Below are 20,477 nucleotides of genomic sequence, written 5' to 3' on the forward strand. Positions count from 1 at the left end.
GAATGCACATTTCTGGATTCAGAGAAACACTTTTTATGAAGAAAGGATGGTCCAGATCCCAAAATTGAGCAATCGGTGATACGCAGCAATCTAAAGATCATATATTTATTTCACTGGACGCTAGTGGAGCTTATGCAAGAGTCTCATGTTTCTAGCTGGAATGCCCTGGTAGGTGTTGTTTTTGTTATTCAGTCTAGAATGGACCTGGGTAATTTTTTTTTTTTTGGTGGGTTAAAATAAGGAAAATAAACGTCAGTAATGTGATCTTTGTTTCCATGGACAGTGTGAGATCAGTATATGTACAGTACATACCAGTGTCACGGTTCTTCACACAGATGATAAAGGCAGCGTTGGCCGAAGAAATCAGGACAGAGGGTTGAAGACTACCAACAGGTTGGTCATATTTTACAGCAGATGTGGATTAAGCATCAGTATACTCCTGCGCATCCATTTGTTTAGAGATGGCAGGTACTCTGAAAGAGGATCTGCTGGGATAATGAGAATAGAGATATTAATGTGTGGATCATATCATCCGAGTGTCATCATCTTAACTAAAAAGAGAGAAACCAAAGCAGCACATAAGATGCGGCAGTGGATGGAGGCATGCACTGAGTAGAAGGGACGGGCAATGGGGAATCAATAAAACACACCGCAGGTTGAGCATCTTAGTTCCGAGCAGAAGGATAGCAGAGTAACAGATTGTTGTCTGATCAGTGAGGTAAGCCACTCTCAAGCTTATTCACAATGCCTGTAGGCCAGAAGGTCTCAATTCAAATTCTGTAGTGGACAGTGTAGAATGCAGACAAGAGTTCTGATTGAGCTATTGATATTCCTGCTGAAAGCCTCCTCAGCAGCCGCATGTGAGAGAGTCCTTCAAGATCTTGTGTAGGGAGTAGGTCTTAATGGGATCTGGAGGTTTCACTGCTAATGATCAAATCGACCTGCTTTAAAGGGGTTCGAAGTAAGACAAGCCAATCCTTGTGTGGGTTGAACCTACAAAGCGGCGGCTGAAGGTGGCGAATGAAAGTAATCAGAGAGAATATCTTTGTGACTCTTGTATGTTTGTGAGGAAATGCTACATACATTTGATTGCACGCATGCTGAGAGGGGAGCAGGCCATTTTAGATTGCTGCTGGAGAGGAAAACACACCCACAATAACCGCTTTATCCCAGGCACACTAATGCTTTATACTTCTTGCTGCGGACACAATAAGCTTTGCAGTTGTATTTTCAACACCATTTCCATTCCAATTGGCTTTTCTCTACAATGGTAGATTTTAGGGCCCAGGAACCATGAGTTGGATGCACTTTATAAATGTCTGACATAAAAGTGTATCCAAACCTATACTAACAGTTGTAGAGAGCCTATAGAAAGTAGATTCACATGACGGTAAGAGTAGATGGATAACTGGAGTTATTAGTAGCAAAGGGCATCCATTTCTGCATTTTTCCAGTCATTTACAGAATATTGAAAAGGGCTACTTAGATGAGAGCCTGCAGCTCGCTAAACTGTCTGACAGAGTTCACTGCTTCACGATAGGCTTTTTCAACAAAAAATGGATTGTCTGCTAACACAATGACAGCAACGTACACATCGAATACATGGCAGGAGTGTTGGAGGTAACAGATGGACCAAGCCATCAAATTGTCACGACAAAAGGATTGTCCAAAGGAAAGGTTCAAGTTCAGAATATCAGTAGGACCAAATAGACTATATATGATTGATTGAACTAAATTTGCTTAACCTATCTGGCTAGACTGGAGACAAGGAAAGAATATGATCCAGATGGTTTGCCACCATCTCCAAATACCATTGAATGTGTCTGTTTTTATACAGTTGGCTTTTGGAGAACTTGGTAATACCTTGATACTGCTCATTTTGCTATGAGCCATGACTTTGGTAACTGACTGAATTTCTGATTCTCAGGAACAAAGTAGCTAAGTTCAGAGGTTTTTGGGAGAGATGAAACACTTGCCTTCTATGCTGCATCAAAAGATCCTTCTGAATAGAAGAAAAGTTTGAAAAGCCGAGTACTTTTGAGAACCAAAACATGTCAGTCACGTAGGACGCAATGAAAATCAGAGAGCAGTTTTGGCTTGATTATATTTTTGGTGATCACTGGGAATAGACAAGGGAGAGGGGGGATAGATAGGTTCTGTTGATCCAAGATAGGAGAATGTGGTAAACTGTTCTATTTGTGGGTTCCCCGATTTACATCAAACTTGTGTAGGATTTCCAATGAAGGGGTCATGCAATTTGAGTGGCTTTAAATAGAACAGTTCCTGGAGCTTAAATGCTACCAATGCTGCTCGTTGGCATTAACACATTATAGTACTAGTGCTGATGCAAACCAGAACTGCATTATCCTGACATGAAGCATACATTTTTGAAGTCCCAGGACAATTACCTTCAGTTCTAACACGTTGAAGTGAGAAGCGTGATCCTTGACTGACCAAAGGATGCACACTCTCAAACTCGCAATTTTTGGACCACAGCTATGCTTGTAAGAGTGAGTTATTACCAAGACTGTTGGCTCTAGAGGGGGGAAATGAGACCCAACAATGTTTTCTCACTGTGTATCCACCAAAGAAGGTCACACAAGACTGCCTCCAAAATGGATGAAGAACGACTGGGACGGATGACATGAATCTGCAACGTGCAGATTTAATCTCCTTCTGAACACAAGAGGACAGTGGCTCAAACATCCTCTGGAAAGCTAGGGCAGCCAGCCCACTGTCTGATTGGAACCCACAAGCCAAGTTATATATGGCAACGAACCTCTGTATGGTGTAAGTGCCCTCCCCAAAGCTGTGACCCAAATGTAGTCATTGAAACCATTAAACAAAATGCCAAGGAAATGTAGTCTGCAATATTATCTGGAGAGCACAACATGCTCTCCCAAAGAGAAGAAGTCAGGATAAGCTAGTGGACCAAGTAAGGAATGATGTGGAGACCCTTGAGAAAGCTTAACATGGTCACTACTAATATAATAATAATTTGTTTTTTATATAGTTCTTTAATCTAAAGAGCTTTACGTGGGACATATTTACAGACATTACTTAATCTGGGTAAAAATCTGAGTGTCATATTGAATTCAAATGTTGCACTGCTATTCGACTCCCACAATGAAAAGCAAGTATTTACGGCGCAGAGTCCGTGCAGTAACCTAATGGTAGGCATCCTGCAGATGCAAAGCACAAATGTAGTCTCTCAGCAATAGGGATGACCAGATATATGCGGCAATTATCATCCTGAATTTTCCCTCAAGGCTGGAGAGGTTAAAGAGAGAACGGTCAAGGATGATCGGGTGACCCGCTTAATGTTTTTTCTGCATGGCAAATCAATCCAGCGAAGAAGTCCTTGAATTTTCTCCTGTGGGAAAGCATGCTCTATTAGAGTGTAAAGCGATGGCCTGGGTGAAGTTGAAGTCAAAAGCACTTTGCCACCAGAAAACCCAGGGTTCTTCTGTGTGATGTGGAGAAGGAATGTACTGTTCTTTGCGGGGTTGACAGGCAGAAGGGCCCCGAGCTACTGCATTGTTAAGGAAAATCAATCAATCCTGCAAAGAAACATGACATGCCAGACGTCTAGGGAGCAGAGGATGATGAACCCTTCAGTGGCTAGTTGGTCATGGAAACTAGTGACTTCACTGTTTGGCTATAGGTGCATTTCTTCATCACTTGGTTATCTCTGTGCCTCTGGCAAGAGTTTGGTAGGCTTGCCTACCGATGCCTGTATCTACACAGTGGAAGGTGATCTCCAGCATATCTGTAGTTAGCATCTGCCTAGTCACTTTGGGAGCATTCTTGTTTCACTGAAAGGAGAGAGTCACCATACTCTGCCAAGTCCTTACACAGGCAGAGGTTACATCAAATTCGAATGGTGTTGATATGAATCTTTCCGAGATAGAGGGTAGAGTTTTGCCACTGGTATTCAAATAAATGGTTTCCTTTTGCTTTCCAGAACAACTGCGTGCTACCATGCTAAGGAGTCGTGCATGTTGGGGGGACCGAGGTGGGAAATTCAGAAGGCTGGTGGTGGTCATGGGATCTCTGGCTAGTCTATGACCTGGAGGAAACCCAAGTAGCCAAGAGTTTAAGTGTCTCAGAATGAAGCACAAAAGTGCCTGCAGAGCCCTCAGGGCAAATCCCAGGAACACAAATGAACCTTGTGCCCTTAATCCACTTTAGCATTACTGAAGAGGAAACTCTGGTGCAGGTCTGATGAGGTCATTTGGAATTGCATCGGGTGGATGCAGTTTCCTTAGTATGTTTAGGCACCTACGGACATTTGCAACCAGTGAAGGGATAAACTGGGGGTGAACATAATGATCCATCCTAGAGCTGAGGTGTCACAGATGAAGGTCATTGGGCAGGGTACAGGCCAAGGACCATGGTTCCCTTTAAGCAAGTGAGGAATGTAAAACATGTCACAAATAAAATGTGGAGCAAAGGAATGAGGGGCTACCTTTGATGTTTTATTGGCTGGTATGACGCCCATGAACTGTGAGACTGATGTAGTAGAAACAGTCTTCCAGGCGCTTGAACCTTGAATGCAGCACTCAGAAAGAAAGTGCATCATAGAGAGCACACAGAACCCACCGGTAGTATTGGCCCAAACACCCGAGACAAAGATATTTGGGGCAGAGCTCAGATGGAGCTGTGTGCACAACCCACTTTTAGCAAAATCAGACCCCAGAGGAGTACCTCTGACTTAGAAATTAGATATTCAACATCGTACAGAAAAAATAAAAGAGCAATTGTCACACTTCTTAGTGTAGACTTTTTAATAGAAACATTTTGCTGTGCAGAGGTCCAGTCCTGTTCCGAGGGGATGGTTATATAATGAATATGAATGAAAGGGGAATAGAATGAGTAGAAAGAATAATTTTTTGAAAATGCTTAACCATAGGGCAGGGCTGAGATTTGTTTGTCTTGTTCTCCAAGTCAGGCTATACTACTGGTAAAAATGGTCTTTATTTAGACACTTCCTGGACCTATTGAGGCGATGAGCCATGTTATTATCAGGGGATTACTGGCCTATAGTGAACTCTGGGGATTTCCCGGTAGGCCTCTGCACCCTGTGCCACTTTTATGTGTGATATGGGGCTAATTTGGTTCCCAGTCCATCCCTGGTTCTAATATATTAGAAAGAAAGTGCATGCATTTATAGAACAAACACAACTTTGGGGAAGGATAATGAAGCTCAGACAGTGAAGATCATTTGCAGGTTTTCAGACACCATTAAAAAGAACCCCCGCCCCCATAAGAACACCCTAAGCAAGGGCATAATAATGTTATCAGAGCACAGAACAAAAACAAACGCATAGTGCACAATACGTTCTAAGAAGAGATAGTGAATGAGAGAGATGTGTGCATGTGCACGTTTGTTTGTGTGTGTGTTTGCATGTGTGGGATGTATAAAGTGCAGATCTAGCTGGGAAGTAACAGAGCTTTGTACACAGTGGGCAGACATAGGGGGCAGTGTGCATCAGATCAGCGACTGTCAAGATGTTCTTTGAAGAGTAGGGTTTTCATGTCCCTTCTGAAGTACTGGGTGGAGGGGGCCAGTCTTATATGCATTTCAGCATCTGCCAGAGAGACAGTGATTTGCAGCAAAAGTCCAGATTCCTACTTTGCTTCCTCTTGCAGTTCTTTTCCACAGGTAGACTGAGTTTCTCGGCCATGTACAATGTTGGTTTGAATATGGTTTTATGTGATACAGGCTGTCTTGAACATGATAAACGCTTGAAGGGGTAGCTGGTGCAGCAAATTGAAGATGGGCGTGCACTTACTTATTACTATATAATAGTTGTAACATTCTGGATGGATTTCAGAGGAGACAAGGAGTGATCTAGTACTGCTGTAGTAGGGTGTTACCTGCGTTCAAGTGTGTGTTGACCAGGGCAAAACTGTTCTGAAACTTGGGGTGGTTATAAAAGGCTTGAGTTTGCAGAGGCATACAAGCTGGACGTATGCTGTTAAGGGGTCTTCTTGGCAACGTTTAGTTTGAAAAAGTGGTCACAGTCGATGGCTAAGCTGAGAGATTTAGCACTTGGTAAAAGTTGGTGTGACTCTGTCAAGGTTCACAGCATTCCATCAATTCTGGACATGGGAGCGCTTGGTGGGGTTCCTTAGAATGAATTTGGTACTAGTCAGGTTGAGCTTCAGGTAGGTGCTTGACCTACAGTGGTGGGCTATCTTGGTTGGCTTGGATTGGCCTGGCCAGGTAGAAGTGTTTAGCCAAGCAGGATAGGTGTAACTGCGTAGTCTGTTAAAACCAAAGGGTATGGGACGCCTTGTCTAGATAAATGTTAATTGTCAGGTCAAGATCGTCGTCTTTGTTGTGGGCTGGTTAAGTGACAAGTTGTTTGATGTCCATGGTGTCATGCTATTAGAGTACAGTGTCTCTGGTTTTCTTGGTGCATTGTCTTCCATGCTGTTTGAGGTCCCAGAAGAAGATGTTAGTTATTTTGTTCACAGATGCTGTTTTCATGCGGTGGAGGGTTTCCATGAGAGTCCTTGGTGCTTGTGGTGGCCACTAGATATGGTGAAGAGTGGCTATCTAGGTGAGCAGGATGTGGAAGGCAAGGCATTCCATGGATGCATGTGTGGTGTTCCCCTAGAGGGTTCACAAGCATGCGGTTTTGTGAATTATTCCAAGCCCCCCACCAGTCTTCCATTTGTGGTCATTCCATTGGATGCAGTAGTCTGTGGCATCCAGGAAGTTTATGGAGGTGGGGATGAGCCAAGTCTCTCTGACAAAGAGTGCTTCTATATTGAGAGCGGTGATAAGGTCAGCAATATCTGCAGCATGTAAGACTGCATAGTGAGCATTTATTAACCTGCCGTGGTATGTGTGGTTTGAAGGTGGTGATTAGCAGTATGTAGATGAGGTTCTGTGGACTGGAGGTGTGTGGGAGTGGGGTTCATATTGGGATGGAGATGGTGTGTGGTGATTTACCTGCTGCTCCACTTGGTTTGCATGGAGCACAAGCTCTGGTGCGTTTCATAACATAGTCTGTACTTTCCTATGAATGCCCAGGCGAGAGGTAGTTGTATGTGTCTATTGAGGGAAGGTAATTTGCCTTTTAGCGTTTGTACTGAGTGGCTGCCTTGTGCAAGATGTTTAACAAGAAACTGGATAACAGAGGTGTTTCACTTCCAATTAATCTTAAACCAAAATGTTTCAGATGCCCAAGTAGGATATAACAGGAGTATAGACCAATAGTCAACCTCTTTCATAATTTTGCCTAGATTCCTTAGCAGTTATCAAATGTATTACAAACATGTCTAAACATGTTAGTGAAACTTTCACTTAGCAATCTTAAAGCCATGATTATTTTTGTACCATAAGGCAATTTCACAGTAAATGCATTGGAATTGCAGAATAAATGTTAGAAGAAGCACAAGAAGGTTGAATAGCAACATCTTTATGTTCTGCCGATGAGATGTAAAAATTGGCACTTTGAGTGTTATCTGGGCAGGCCACAAGTAGCCAATGTAAATACAATAAATCCGCACACAATAAAACAAGAAATTATAATTCATGAACAAAGATACCATTAGGAAGAATAGAAGCTCAAGTATAAGAATGAGCTGCATAATAAATAGTAGAAGCAAACTCAAAAACAAACACAGGGACAGAGGTAGGGATGTTTTTGGATGCCTGGCCCATTGAAATAGTAGTTAGGTTTTGCATACTCGGAGTGCAAGTTTGCAAGGAGCTTACAGAGAATTTCTATTAGCTTGTTTATTTTTAGTGTCCAATCATAACAACAACAGAACAAAATGTTCAGAAGAAAATACTTTTTCCAATTCCTCTGATTGCATCGACAGGATGATATATACTACAGCTTTAAGGAACTCTACTGTGACTCAAGACGCTAAAAGAGATGTTTCTAGATTTTTTTACTTTTACTAGCAGCTTTGAAACAATAAAGATGATCAAATATCCTAGACTAATGAATTCTCGACTTGTGGTCTTTATTTCTTGAAATGTTGAATTTATGAAAACGTAACACTTCTTTTTGGAATCTATTTACAGAGTCTATAACTATGTAACCAGTGATAGTATTTTTTAAGTTTAAGCAACATCCAATGAAAAGCCAACCTAGCATATTACATTGGGATCCAATGGGATGCTATGGACACATGGAAAGAAATATTATCATATTGAACCCCCACATAAAATCATGATTAGTACCCGGCGAGGGTCAATGAGCTTGTAAAACACAAGCTCATTGGCCCTCGCCCGGGTCTTAACTGTCCCAGAAGAGTTTGAGCCTCCGCAGCATCCAGTGTGCTTTCCGTGACTGACCACTGAGGAAGGGGAGAAGGGACTATGTGTAGTCCCTTCAACCTTTCCTTGGCATCCATTTTGTTGTTTGCTATGCTTTGCATTGGTTTTAATGGACACCATGGAAAGGGAGAACGGACTACATGTAGTCCCTTCTATCCCAATCTACGGTGGCCCTTTTTTTGCTTTTTTTAATCAAGTCGAGAAACGGTCTCAGGGGTACTAACGGCAATATGACCCTCGGAGGGGGGCATTAGCGGTCATGTAATGCCACTGGGGCTCCTTTAAAGCCCTCGCTTTCCTCAGGCTTCTAACTATGGCCCGGGGCATTACCCAACAAGTAACGGTCCCCTTCCTCGGGTCATATTGCGTAATAACACACACATTATCCGCTTAGCAGGTATATATAGGAACCTGGCAGTGCTCCAGTTAAGTATAAAAGAGTATTTATTCTTCTTAAGTTGTTATAGTTAAGTTGCAGGTAGCTCAGCAGACCACTCTAAAGTACCTGCCCCGTAACACCCACATCCAAGTAACACCACCAATTAATGCATCTCTCTCTCACTATCTCGGTCAACCCTGGAAGCTTCACTAACTCGCTACTTAGACACACTAACATTCCACATTTCATCTGCAGTTATGATACCACAATTCACAGGAAAACTAACACGCAAACATGGTTCTTTAACATTTAAAGGAATAATGACCCCCTGACTTTTTCCTCTATTAATCATCAATACATCTGCTCCGCATCTCACAGCAATGTATTATAAGTATGTTTTCAACAGAGAATCACTTACATTTAGATGTACTTATATTACACAGTGACAGCCACACAGGTATGTGGTCTTCAGTTTTATTTGCATGCGTTCATAGTTCACAATACATGGTTTAAGAGTCCCCCAGGTGAACAACTTAACCACTGCAAAGCACCCATATTTGCCATGTCAATCTTGTGCTAAACAGTTACAAACATGCACACTAACATAGTCTGAAATGAGGGCACGAACACTCCTGCTGGTGTTGTCTGTTGTTGCCAGAGAAGAGCATACTCTAAACGCATGTATTCATTCGTGTGTTGCCACGCACATGCGGACGATGCTCTGCCTAGAACCGCATGCCCGAACGGTCTCTCTCCATTAATCTCCAAATTTTTTTTTCAGTAGTATAATTTCTGAAATAATTAAGTTAGTCAGCACAATTTAATGTAATTTAAGGATTTGTATTAACATCTCATTGTAGCAATACACAACTGTTATTAAAAACCCATCCAAACAGTGATCATTAAGCAAAATACAGAAACAAGACATCATTTGAATATCATCCCTTTTATTCTGCAACAAGGTGGCTGTGAAAAGTGTCAAATTGAAAAACGTCTGTGGTGTGTTTATGCTGATGTCTCAAATCAGTTTATGTTCTCTAAAGCTTAACATGCCAGTCATGGAAGTATGCTTTGTGACATTTCAAAGCAAGAGAGAAGAGAACAAATGTTCGCTTTTGCAACAGCAACTCTGATTGAAATTTTATCCAATTATTTTCGTGTAATGAAGCACAATTCTTCAACTGCATTTCACAGATGATGTAGTCTTGTGTTGCTGTAAATAATGGCAAACAGGCGTATGGGGATCCATTAATAGCATAAGGAAGAAACAATGCCCAATGGTGTCTGAGGAATCCATCGGGCACTATAAGACCATGGCGCACCCACGTTTGCAGGCAGTATCTATGGAAGAGAATAGCATAGCATAATTGAGCCTGTGTAAATTCTCCTTGACCACATCCCCTTAAAATATTTCACATGTCCCTTGTAACTCTGCACTAGTGTTCTTCGGTCAAACTCGGTACAGTCATATTTTTCCCATTGCATTCTGGGACATATACGCCAATACATAAAAGTCCTGGCATGCAACGGTAAAGACCAGAACTAGCCAGATGTGCTACATATTTGAAAGGGCTGACTGGCTGCTAGATGTGCAGCTATCATAGATTTAATACAGATTGCTGTATACTTCCTTGTAAAAGAAAAGATTCCTTTTGGGTCTTGTCATTTACTGTGGACAAACACACTTTTGTTGTAGCTGGTCTGCTGACATCACATTTCCTTGCATGTGTTTCTTTCAAATGATTTGTGCAGACCGCATTTCACATTTATTTTTAAATGTGGAATTTTCATTTGTATCCCTTTCTTGTGTATAGATTTCCCTACATTGGGTGACAATGGCAAACTTCAGAGGATGTTCTTTTTGTGCAATGCTTTTGTCAAATGTTTCTACATGTGATCTAAATCCTGTTTTCAGCCCATGTGTCTGCATTACCATGACTATTACATCAGAAACACGTTAACTAGAATCTACCTGAGTGTTACAATATATCCTCATTCACACCTTTCCGGGGAGGGGGGCAAATATGGTGTGGGTTTCCTTTTATACATGTTATATTATGTTGAGGTTTCATTATAATGTTTTGCTTTCAATGTCTAATTTGCAAGCACCTTTGAAGACAGCAGGTAGTAATCCCCTAAACACACAACATAAAAACAAAACAAACTGCCAGAAGGGTTGTCCTGGAAATTAATCTGTTAACTAGACCATACAACGCTTGTTTTCAACTAACATTCTCATGATTCCCTCTATTAACAGGACACAGTAATATTACCAGGACACAGTAACTGCAGCCTAGGGTGCAAAGGCTAGTCAAAGGCTGGGGTGCAGGGGTGTAAGTAGAGGGTCTTTGCATGCTGTGTTTTCTTGGTCATAGTTTCTAGATGTCTTGGCTCACCATGACACTGTGGAAAGGTCTCACCATGGCTAAGCCATAAAAAAGTACTGTGAACACAAGCACAAGCTTAGGACTCTAAGGGCTTTGGTAACCATGGAATAGATGAGGAAAACCCCCAAAATTTGAGTTTTCTCTGTTTGTTTTTCAAGGAGCTTTTGCAAACTTGGAAAATTCGGGTTTCTGACATACAACTCCTCCCAAATGTTGTGTTCCTAGGGAAGTAGAAGGGCTTTGCCGTCTGTATTTTCTTGGGCTTCAACACACCAAGGCTCACCATGTAACCTGGATCAGCAAACATCTTTTCTTCAGCTCTCTCCTTTTGGCATTGTGCCCCATAGAATACAGTTAAGCCCCATGAAAAAGTCGGTCCAATTGTACACATAGACCCTCCATCTTTTCCTTCTCATGCCTTCCTGAGCATCTTATTGATTCCCTGCCCTCAGCCCAACTGTGCTCCTCTCTACCACTACTGAATGTTCTATCATAAACCTCATATGCCTCTCTGAAAGGCACAAAAAGCTTTGATGCCATAAACTATGGCAGAAGGTGCTATACAAATGCAAGGTAACATGACCACATCATAAACAAACCTACATTTACCTTGGCTCCTGCAAAGCAGAATGTAATTCTCCTTTATCGTCATTTCTGATTGCACCACCAGTTCTTGCCTGTTGTCTACTCACCTTTTTTGCATGTGTGCCAACACTGCGAGGCGTACCCCACGCTTCCATGCCATCAATGCTGAAATGCAACCTTTTAGGATGACATTTGGGACACATTTTATCGAGCCATCTAAATCCCCGGTTTGGGTAAATTCTGTAAACCCGTTCACATCTTTGGTCTACCTCTTGTGACATACAATCTTCACAAAGGTTGTATGAAGAAGCGACCCAGGTTCCATCAATTTCTTCTTCCTCTGCTGTTCACAGATTTGCACAGGCATGATAGTGTATGTTGGGTTCCCATGAGTGTTTATTGGGAGGATGATGCATAACTGATTGCCCCTTTTCAACCAGTATGTCCCCTGATTATTCACAACTGCAAACACTTCACCAGGGATTATTACTTATTGAATGTGACCATTTTATTAATTCTTCACAGCACTTTTTTCCATGCAGCATTGATTTTCTTGGCCACAGACTTTGATAAATGCCAATCATTGAATTGATGCTGGATATGTAGGATGACTTTGGCTATGCTCATGTGCCTATTGGCGACTATTGCTGTGATGTCTAAACCTCCAGATTGAAGAAGTGCAGTCAATTTTATAAAACCATGATTCCCTATTGCAACAGAGGAAGTACATTTTGTAACCAGGTATTTTCTGTGGTATCTAAAGAAGGAGTTCTTTGACATGGACAGTAGTCCAAAAAAATTATAAAAACACTAAAATGTTTAGCACGTCGAACCGCAAAATGAAAGTGCTCATAAATGTACCAGATTGCCAGCTTCAAACTTCTCAGGAGTTGTTCAGTGCACCATGAGGGCTATTGTGCGTATCCTCACCGGTGCCTTGAAATGTCAAGTTGGTTCCATTTACATTTTTTCTAAATGTAATCAATGGTTTGCTACAATTACTACCATCAATTTAAGTGGTGCATGTCAGCATCTTTATAATATTTAGCACCCAGCCCTCAAAAACAATATATGTGAGGTTCCATAGAGCCTCTTTGTTTGGCAATTCACTTTCTCCAGCCTAAACCGTGATGGTAAGGTTTTTTACACTAGCCATGGTGCAGTTTGGATAGAAGTTCTGATGTTCTACAGTAACTTCAAAAAGGGTTGATTCTGGTGCATGTGAGATGACCGGTGATATTGGGAAAACACTAACAGATATCTGGCTTTGAAGCGGTAGATTGTGTAAGATAGTTATTGGCTCTGAATACCGTTAAATTGGGCCTCATTACGAGTCAGCCGGTCCGGAAATAACGGTGGCGGTAAACCCGCCGCCACCGTTGTTTCTGCACCGGCTGATTAAGAGTCCTGCAGGCGGGAGGTATCACTCCCACCAAGTCTGACCTGGCGGGTTTAACACCACCCGCCTGCAGGCGGACATGCTTCCACTTCCCCATTCCCATGGAGTCCTGTCGGACTCCATGGGATTGGGGATTAACAGAATTCCGCCACCGGAATTAACGGTTCACTGGGGTTGTAATGCCCCAGTGGTTCCGGCAATCATGGAGGCGGAATGGTAATACTAGTCCTGTGGTAACCTGCCAGAATTTCCGGCACGGTTACTGCCGGACTCGTAATGAGGCCCAGTGTCTTTTATTGATTGCAACAGAGGATACACTGAGGATTAGCAATCAGCTTCCACATATCTGCACTATTATTTAACTTACATTATGGCTTCTGAAAACGGGGATCGTTCATGACTACATTTTGTGATAGTTCGGATTGCTGCAATATCAATTCTTCCCAAATCAGAATTATTTAACAGCATGTGTCCCATGTTTGTGGTGTGATACACATGTTCCTGTTTTTTTCCTAGACCTCCATTTGAAAGTAATGAACTTGAAAATGACGTGTCATACCTTCAAAATTTAAATTTAAATTTTTAATGAACAATTGTTTTAAACATAGGTATTATACTCTACAAAAAGGCTTATCAAGTAGGCACACATGATTTCTCTAAGAAGTGATTTAAAAATGTTTGTGTACAGTTTCTTTGGTATTCATCCTTGTTTGTATGATGTGATAGTTCAGAACAACTGAACTTCCACTTGTGGCAGTCTAAGGCTGCAACAATAAACAAGGCATATATCAGTAGTATAAGACTTGCTGTGTTGTTTGTGGGCATAAAACATAGAACAAAGATCCATAGTATTTAGATGCAGATTTCTCATATGTTGGAAGAGAGTTTCTAGAACTATAAAAAATGCACAGCTGGTTCACACTTTATTAAATAGGAAATGATCACGACTGCACAAAGCAACCCTGAGTGGCACACCAGTGCTCAATGGGAAGTGTCGGATGAGCCTGCAGAAAAACTGGTTGTAACAGGCCCATCTGGAGGACAAGAAAGGAAATGAGGTAAGTGGTAAAGGTCCACTCATGACACAAGGAAATGGCATCAGGAAATGCATTCCACCAGCCATAGACACTACTCAAACACAAACCCATGCTCTCAATTGTAACCCCAGAGAGGACCGCCCTAATGCACAAGTTCTCTCAGATTGGCATGCCTGTTCCCTCTGTGTCAGATGATCCTGTGAAAACAATGGCCATCATGGTCTGCTCCTCCAGGTCAATTAATGAAATGAGACCTATAACAAAGGTTATGGGCACAAGGAAATGGCGTGGAGCAATACGTAAGTAAGGGGGGGGGGTTCAGGGAGTTTCGTTCTAATGGCCTATATCCTGGGTTTGAGTCTCAACCAGAGTCTTTAGCACCCTTAGTTACTAGGGTAATCCAGACATGGAACCCTTGCTCACTGTTCTTAGAGAGGCACAGTTCCATTTCACTGAGAGCCAACCAGGCTGAACCACGTGTCTGGGATTGCTGTTGGTACTCTTGTGCAGAGAATTGCCAGGCATTTCAGTGCTGAACTTCTCTTGGGCAGGAGAAAGATCGATATGTAGTGGACATTTCTCTTCTGTGAAAGGATGGTGAGCTAAAGACTCTCATTGGGACTCTAACCCGGGATATAGGCTGGTCGAGAGACACTCCCAGGACCACCCCTTGATTGTGCGTTTTAAGTAGCTTTGGGTTTTCACCCTTGTTACTGGGGTAATCCAGATGTGGAAGCATTGCTCACTGTTCTTAGAGAGGCAAAGCTCCACCTCACTGACGAGGCCCAACCAGGCCAAAATACGTGTCTGGGGTTGCTGTTGGTACTCTTGTTCAGAGAAGAATTGCTTGGCATTTCGGTGCTGGACTGCCCTTGGCAGCGACAAAGACTGATAAGTAGTGGAAATTTGCCTTCTGTGAAAGGATGGTGAGCTAAAGACTCTGGTTGAGACTCTAATCCGGGGTTAAAGGCCGGTAGAGAGACACTCCCAGGACACCCCTTGTTTGTGGGCCAATACATTAAGCCAGTGGTATTCAAACTTCGAGGGGATTGGGTCCTCTGATGTATTCCATATCTATGACAGGTAATCACCACAGCTGTGCTGCTTCGGAAACTTTTTTCTGCGTCCTGCGTCGATGACGTCGATGCGCCGTCGTCGAAGACCTCCTCCGACGTCATCCGATGTGATAAGTAGGACGCACGACGCCCGTAGCCTCAGTTCCGTTTTTTCTGCGAACGTGTTGCTTCGTGAATCTCGGTTACGTCTCGACTCTTTGGAGTTCTGTTCTTCTCTGTTCTTCGAACCTGTTCGTTTTTGTGAGAAAACCCTTCAAGAAGTGCAGGGAGTGTGGGTCCAAGATGTCGGTGACAGACTCGCACAACGCCTGCCTCTGGTGCCTCGGGGAGGCCCACGACACGGATGGCTGTATCGACTGCCAGTCGCTCACGTCCAAAGCCTTACGGGAACGTAAGAAGAAGTTGTCGGTAGGTCGGGTGTCCAAGCCCCGGAAGTCAAAGTCTGCAGGGCTTTCGACGGATGATTCGAGAGGTGGCTCTCTGTGTCGTCGTCGGAAGTCTCGTGGGTCTCCTTCTAGGAGTCGGTCTCGCCACTCCTCGGCCTCTCCGAGGCATTCTCGGAAGAGCCGACACCAGTCGTCTTCAAGGTCCTCTTCTGAGGACTCTGCCCGGCACGTCGCTTACCCCACCAGCCGTGCGACGCCGGAGGAATGGGCTTCCTTCGGGAAGAAAATGCTGGCGATTCTCGAGTCGCAGGGTACTAAGCCGTCCGCGCCCCCGAGTGCGGTCGGCCGTGAAAGGTCGAGAGACACCGCTCGCAAAAGTGGTCGGCACGAGTCACGGGAGAGGTCCCGTTCGGACAAGGGGACTCGTTCTCGACGTACCCGTTCCAAGTCCCGGTCCTCGATGCGCTCAAGACCGTGTGCACCTGTGATGTCTTCGAGGAAGACATCGACGCTTCAGGCGTCGAGGGCGTCGACAGGCTTTCTCGAGGCTCCGGCTCCGAGGAAGTCGTCGAAGCCGTCGACGCTCAGGTCGTCGAAGGACACGCTCGGAGCTCCGGCTTCGAGGACTGTGTCGATGCCGTCGATGCTGGCAGCGCTGCATCTGACCGACGCCGATTTACTCGACGTAGATGCCGATCCTCTCAACGCCGATGCCTGTTCTCTCTACGCCGGCGCCGTTTCACTCGACGCCCTCGACGCCTTTCGAGGCAGGGGTGTCGGAGGTACCCCGTGGCACAGGGGGAACCCCCTAGAAAGGCTCTGGCTAAGAGCAAGCACTCTCGAGTGCCTTCTTTTCAACACCTGGAATATATTTCGGAGGTGGATGAGGACTCTGATGGCCTGGTTCCTAGACAGGTTCCAAATGAGATGGTCTCGGGCCATAGCCAGTTTGACGATTTGAGGCAGTGACTGCATGATGCCAGTGGACTGGACACCTCTCCGGAGGTGGAGTTTTGTAGGCCTGAGCCTGGCTCTCATGCCGATTCCTCGTACCGGAGCCTTATGGCTAGGGTCTATGAGTACTTGGGATGGTCTGCTCCCCCAGGGGAGTATGATCTCACGAACATCCTTGATGTTGGTCCCCCAACTGACCCGGTACTGCCGTTTCATATGGCTCTACAGAGAAGGGTGGCGACAGCTTGGACTGCTCCGGAGAGTCTCCCGGCGGTGGGCAGGTCCTTGTCACGAAAATACCGTCCAGCCAGTAGCGACCCCTGCTACTTGACCAGGCACCCCACTCCAGAGAGTTTGGTGGTGCAGGCGGCCACGGCCCCGGCAAAGCAGGCGTCGTACCCTACCATCCCTCCTTATAGGGACGACAAACGTTTTGATGGCTGGGCGAAGAAAGTGTTTCCTTCGGGTGGTATGGCGCTTCAGGCGGCCAACTCCATATGTGCCTTGTCTAGTTTCACACACACTCTGAGGAACTGTGTTGCGTTAGCGGCTGAACATATTGCCGAAGGGGACGAACGGGATGGTTTCCTTGCTATGGTCCAGGATGGTAAGGATGCCATGTGTGAGTCCGTTCAGCCGGGTTTGGACATGGCTGAATGCGTCAGCAGGTCCATGGCGGCGAGCACTGTGATACACAGGTTTGCTCCTGATGTGCAATCCCGGCTCCTCAATATGCCCTTTGACGGTGAACACCTTTTTGGCAGCAAGGCTGACGAGAGCCTTGAGAGGTTGCAGACCTCTAAAGCTGCAGCCAAATCGTTAGGTGCTGCAGTCAGTCAACCTCAGCTTTTTCGTCTTAGGGGACAGCAATGGAGGGGTGGTTCCTTTCGTTATTGCTCCTCCTTTGGTAAAGCGAGAGGAGCTGACAGTCAAAGAGGCCAACGCAGGGGTACCAGAGGTGGATGACAGGGTACCCGTGGTGCCAGGGCCGCTTGGGCAGTTGCCTCTTTGCCTTCAGGTAACGCCGCAGCCTATACCACTCAGTCATGAGGCCATGTCCCATGGTTCGCCGGTTGGGGAAGGCTGGCGCAGCATCTTGTAGAGTGGCGTGCCATTACTTCAGATGTGTGGGTTCTGGAGATCATAACCCACGGTTACTGTCTTCCCTTTCGGCAGAGGCCACACGACAATCCACCAGGGAAACACCCTTTGAAGAGTCCAGAACCGCTCCTTGCGCAGGAAATTCAAGCCCTGCTGGAGAAAGGCGCCACAGAACTGGTGTCTGTAGCGGAGAGGAACGAGGGATGGTATTCCCCTTATTTTTTGATTTCGAAGAAAGACGGGGGATTGAGACCCATCATGGACTTGCGCGGTTTGAACAAACTCCTCAGGAAGGACAAGTTCAAGATGGTTACTCTCTCTCAAGTCCTCCAGGCCCTTCAGCTTCAAGACTGGTTGGTGTCTCTCGACCTCAAGGATGCTTACTTCCATGTGCCGATCCATCCCAAGCACAAGAAGTACCTGAGGTTCGCGGTTGGCGACTCGCACTTTCAGTTTCGGGTCCTGCCGTTCGGATTGACCTCCGCCCGAGGGTTTTCACCAAGCTCATGGTGGTGGTGGCAGTGCATCTCAGGCAAGGGAGGATTCACGTCTACCCCTACCTGGACGATTGGTTGATCAGGGCACGCTCTCCCGAGCAGGTCCTGGATCATCTGTCCATCACCAGCCACTCCCTTCACAGGCTGGGCTTCTCCCTCAATTTAAAGAAGTCCCATTTGACGCCAACACAGCGGCTCCAGTACATCGGAGCAGTGCTCGACACTTCCCTGGGGCAGTGTTTTCCTCCCCGGGTGAGGGCTCTTCACATTCAGCAGATGGTGCACAGGTTTCAGCATGCCCAGACGCTCCCAGCGTTCGAGTTCTTGAGGTTGCTCGGCCTCATGGCATCCTGCATTCTTCTGGTGCCAGAGGCTCACCTGCGGATGAGATCTTTGCAGTGGGCACTCAAGAGGCAATGGTCGCAGTCCTCTGGCAGGATGTCGGACCCGGTTCAGGTGCCGTCCTCGGTCGCCCAGGACCTTCTGTGGTGGGCCGTCGAAGGCAACTTGATGAAGGGGGCTCCGTTTTGGCTTCCCTGGCCGGAGGTGACGATCGTGACGGATGCATCCCTTACGGGATGGGGAGCTCATGCCAACGAGCTGACAGTCAGCGGTCGTTGGTCTCCGTCGGATTCCAGACTCCATATCAATCTGTTGGAGCTGAGGGCGGTCAGGCTAGCCCTGAAGGCTTTTCTTCCGACTGAGCGAGGAAAGAATGTCCTGATCCTGACGGACAACAAAGTGGCTATGCACTACCTCAACAAACATGGGGTGGCAGGGTCACTTCCTCTGTGCAGGGAGGCGATGCAGCTCGAGTTCTGGGCCATCCAGCAGGAAGTTTCGATCTCGGCAGTTCATCTGGCCGGAGACGAAAACGTGATGGCGGACGCTCTGAGCAGGCAGAGCACGATCTCTCACGAGTGGGAGTTGGCTCAGGAGATTCTCCTGGAGATCTTTGCCCTTTGGGGGACCCCTCAAGTGGATCTCTTCGCCTCCAGTGTCAACCGGAAGTGCGAGAGGTTCTGCTCGCGGGAATTTCCTCCAAAAGGAGCCTTAGGAGACGCGTTCATGGTGGAGTGGTCATTCCCACTGCTGTACGCGTTTCCTCCAGTCCCCGTCATCCCGCAAGTGCTGCAGAGGTTACGGAAGTTCGGTTCCCGGATGATCCTCATTGCTCCGGCGTGGGCTCGGAGGACGTGGTACCCGGACCTTCTCGACTTGTCCATCTGCCCTCCACGTCGTCTTCCCTACCGAGACGATCTGCTCTCACGGGAGGGGGGTCAGGTTCGCCATCCAGAGGTCAGATCCCTCAACCTTCATGCTTGGCTTCTGAAAGGTTGAGGTATAAGGATTGGGACCTCCCTGAAAACGTGATGGAGGTGTTGCTCTCGGCCCGACGGCCAGCTACAAAGTCTCTGTACCGTTGCCGTTGGCGTAAGTTCTGCGACTAGTGCAGAGTTCAGAATGTGGATCCTTTTGCATGTGACATCCCCATGGTTCTGTCCTTTTTACTTTCTTTGGCCCACAGGGGCTTGCAAGTGGGTACCATTAAAGGTTACCTGGTGGCGCTGTCCATCTTAAAGCGCTCGTCTGAAGAGTGTTCCTACTTTAAAATCCCTTTAATTTCACAGTTTTTGAAAGGGCTCACTAATGTGTTCCCTCCGTCACCTTTCCTGGTGCCCGGTTGGGATTTGAACCTTGTTCTCAGGTTTCTAACGGGTGCTCCCTTTGAGCCTTTGCACTCTTGTCCTTTGAGACTGTTGACTCTTAAAACTGTATTTTTAGTTGCGGTCACTTCCGCCTCCAGAGTGAGTGAGTTACAGGCACTTTCAGTTAAGCCTCCCTTCACTGTTTTCCATAAGGATAGGGTTGTCCTTAGAGTTCGTCCTTCCTTTCTTCCGAAGGTAGTGACAGAATTTCATTTGGCCCAGAAGGTTGTTCTTCCGGCATTCTATCCTCCTCCGCATCCTGGTAAGGAAGAGGAGAGGCTCCATAGGCTTGATCCTAGGAGAGCTTTAAGCTTTTATGTTTCACGCATGTCCCGGGTCAGAGTGGACGATCAACTCTTTATGGGTTACGCTGGAAAGCGTTTGGGACAAGCTGTGACGAAACAGACTTTGTCTCGCTGGATTATTTTGGCCATCTCGGAGTGTTACCGCTTGGCGGATAAGGACCTACCCTTGCGGGCCCATTCTACCAGGGGTATTGCTGCATATACTGCCCTGCAGAGGGGTGTTCCTATTCGCAACATCTGTGATGCAGCCACCTGGGCTTCAGTACATACATTTGCACGTCACTATTCCCTCGATTCCATCCGAGGACAGGATCTGGCCTTTGGCAAGGCGGTCCTTTGCTCTGCTATTTGATTGGCAAT

Source organism: Ambystoma mexicanum, chromosome 6q (assembly GCF_040938575.1).
Source record: "Ambystoma mexicanum isolate Mex_15411 chromosome 6q, UKY_AmexF1_1, whole genome shotgun sequence".
Lineage (NCBI taxonomy): Eukaryota > Metazoa > Chordata > Amphibia > Caudata > Ambystomatidae > Ambystoma > Ambystoma mexicanum.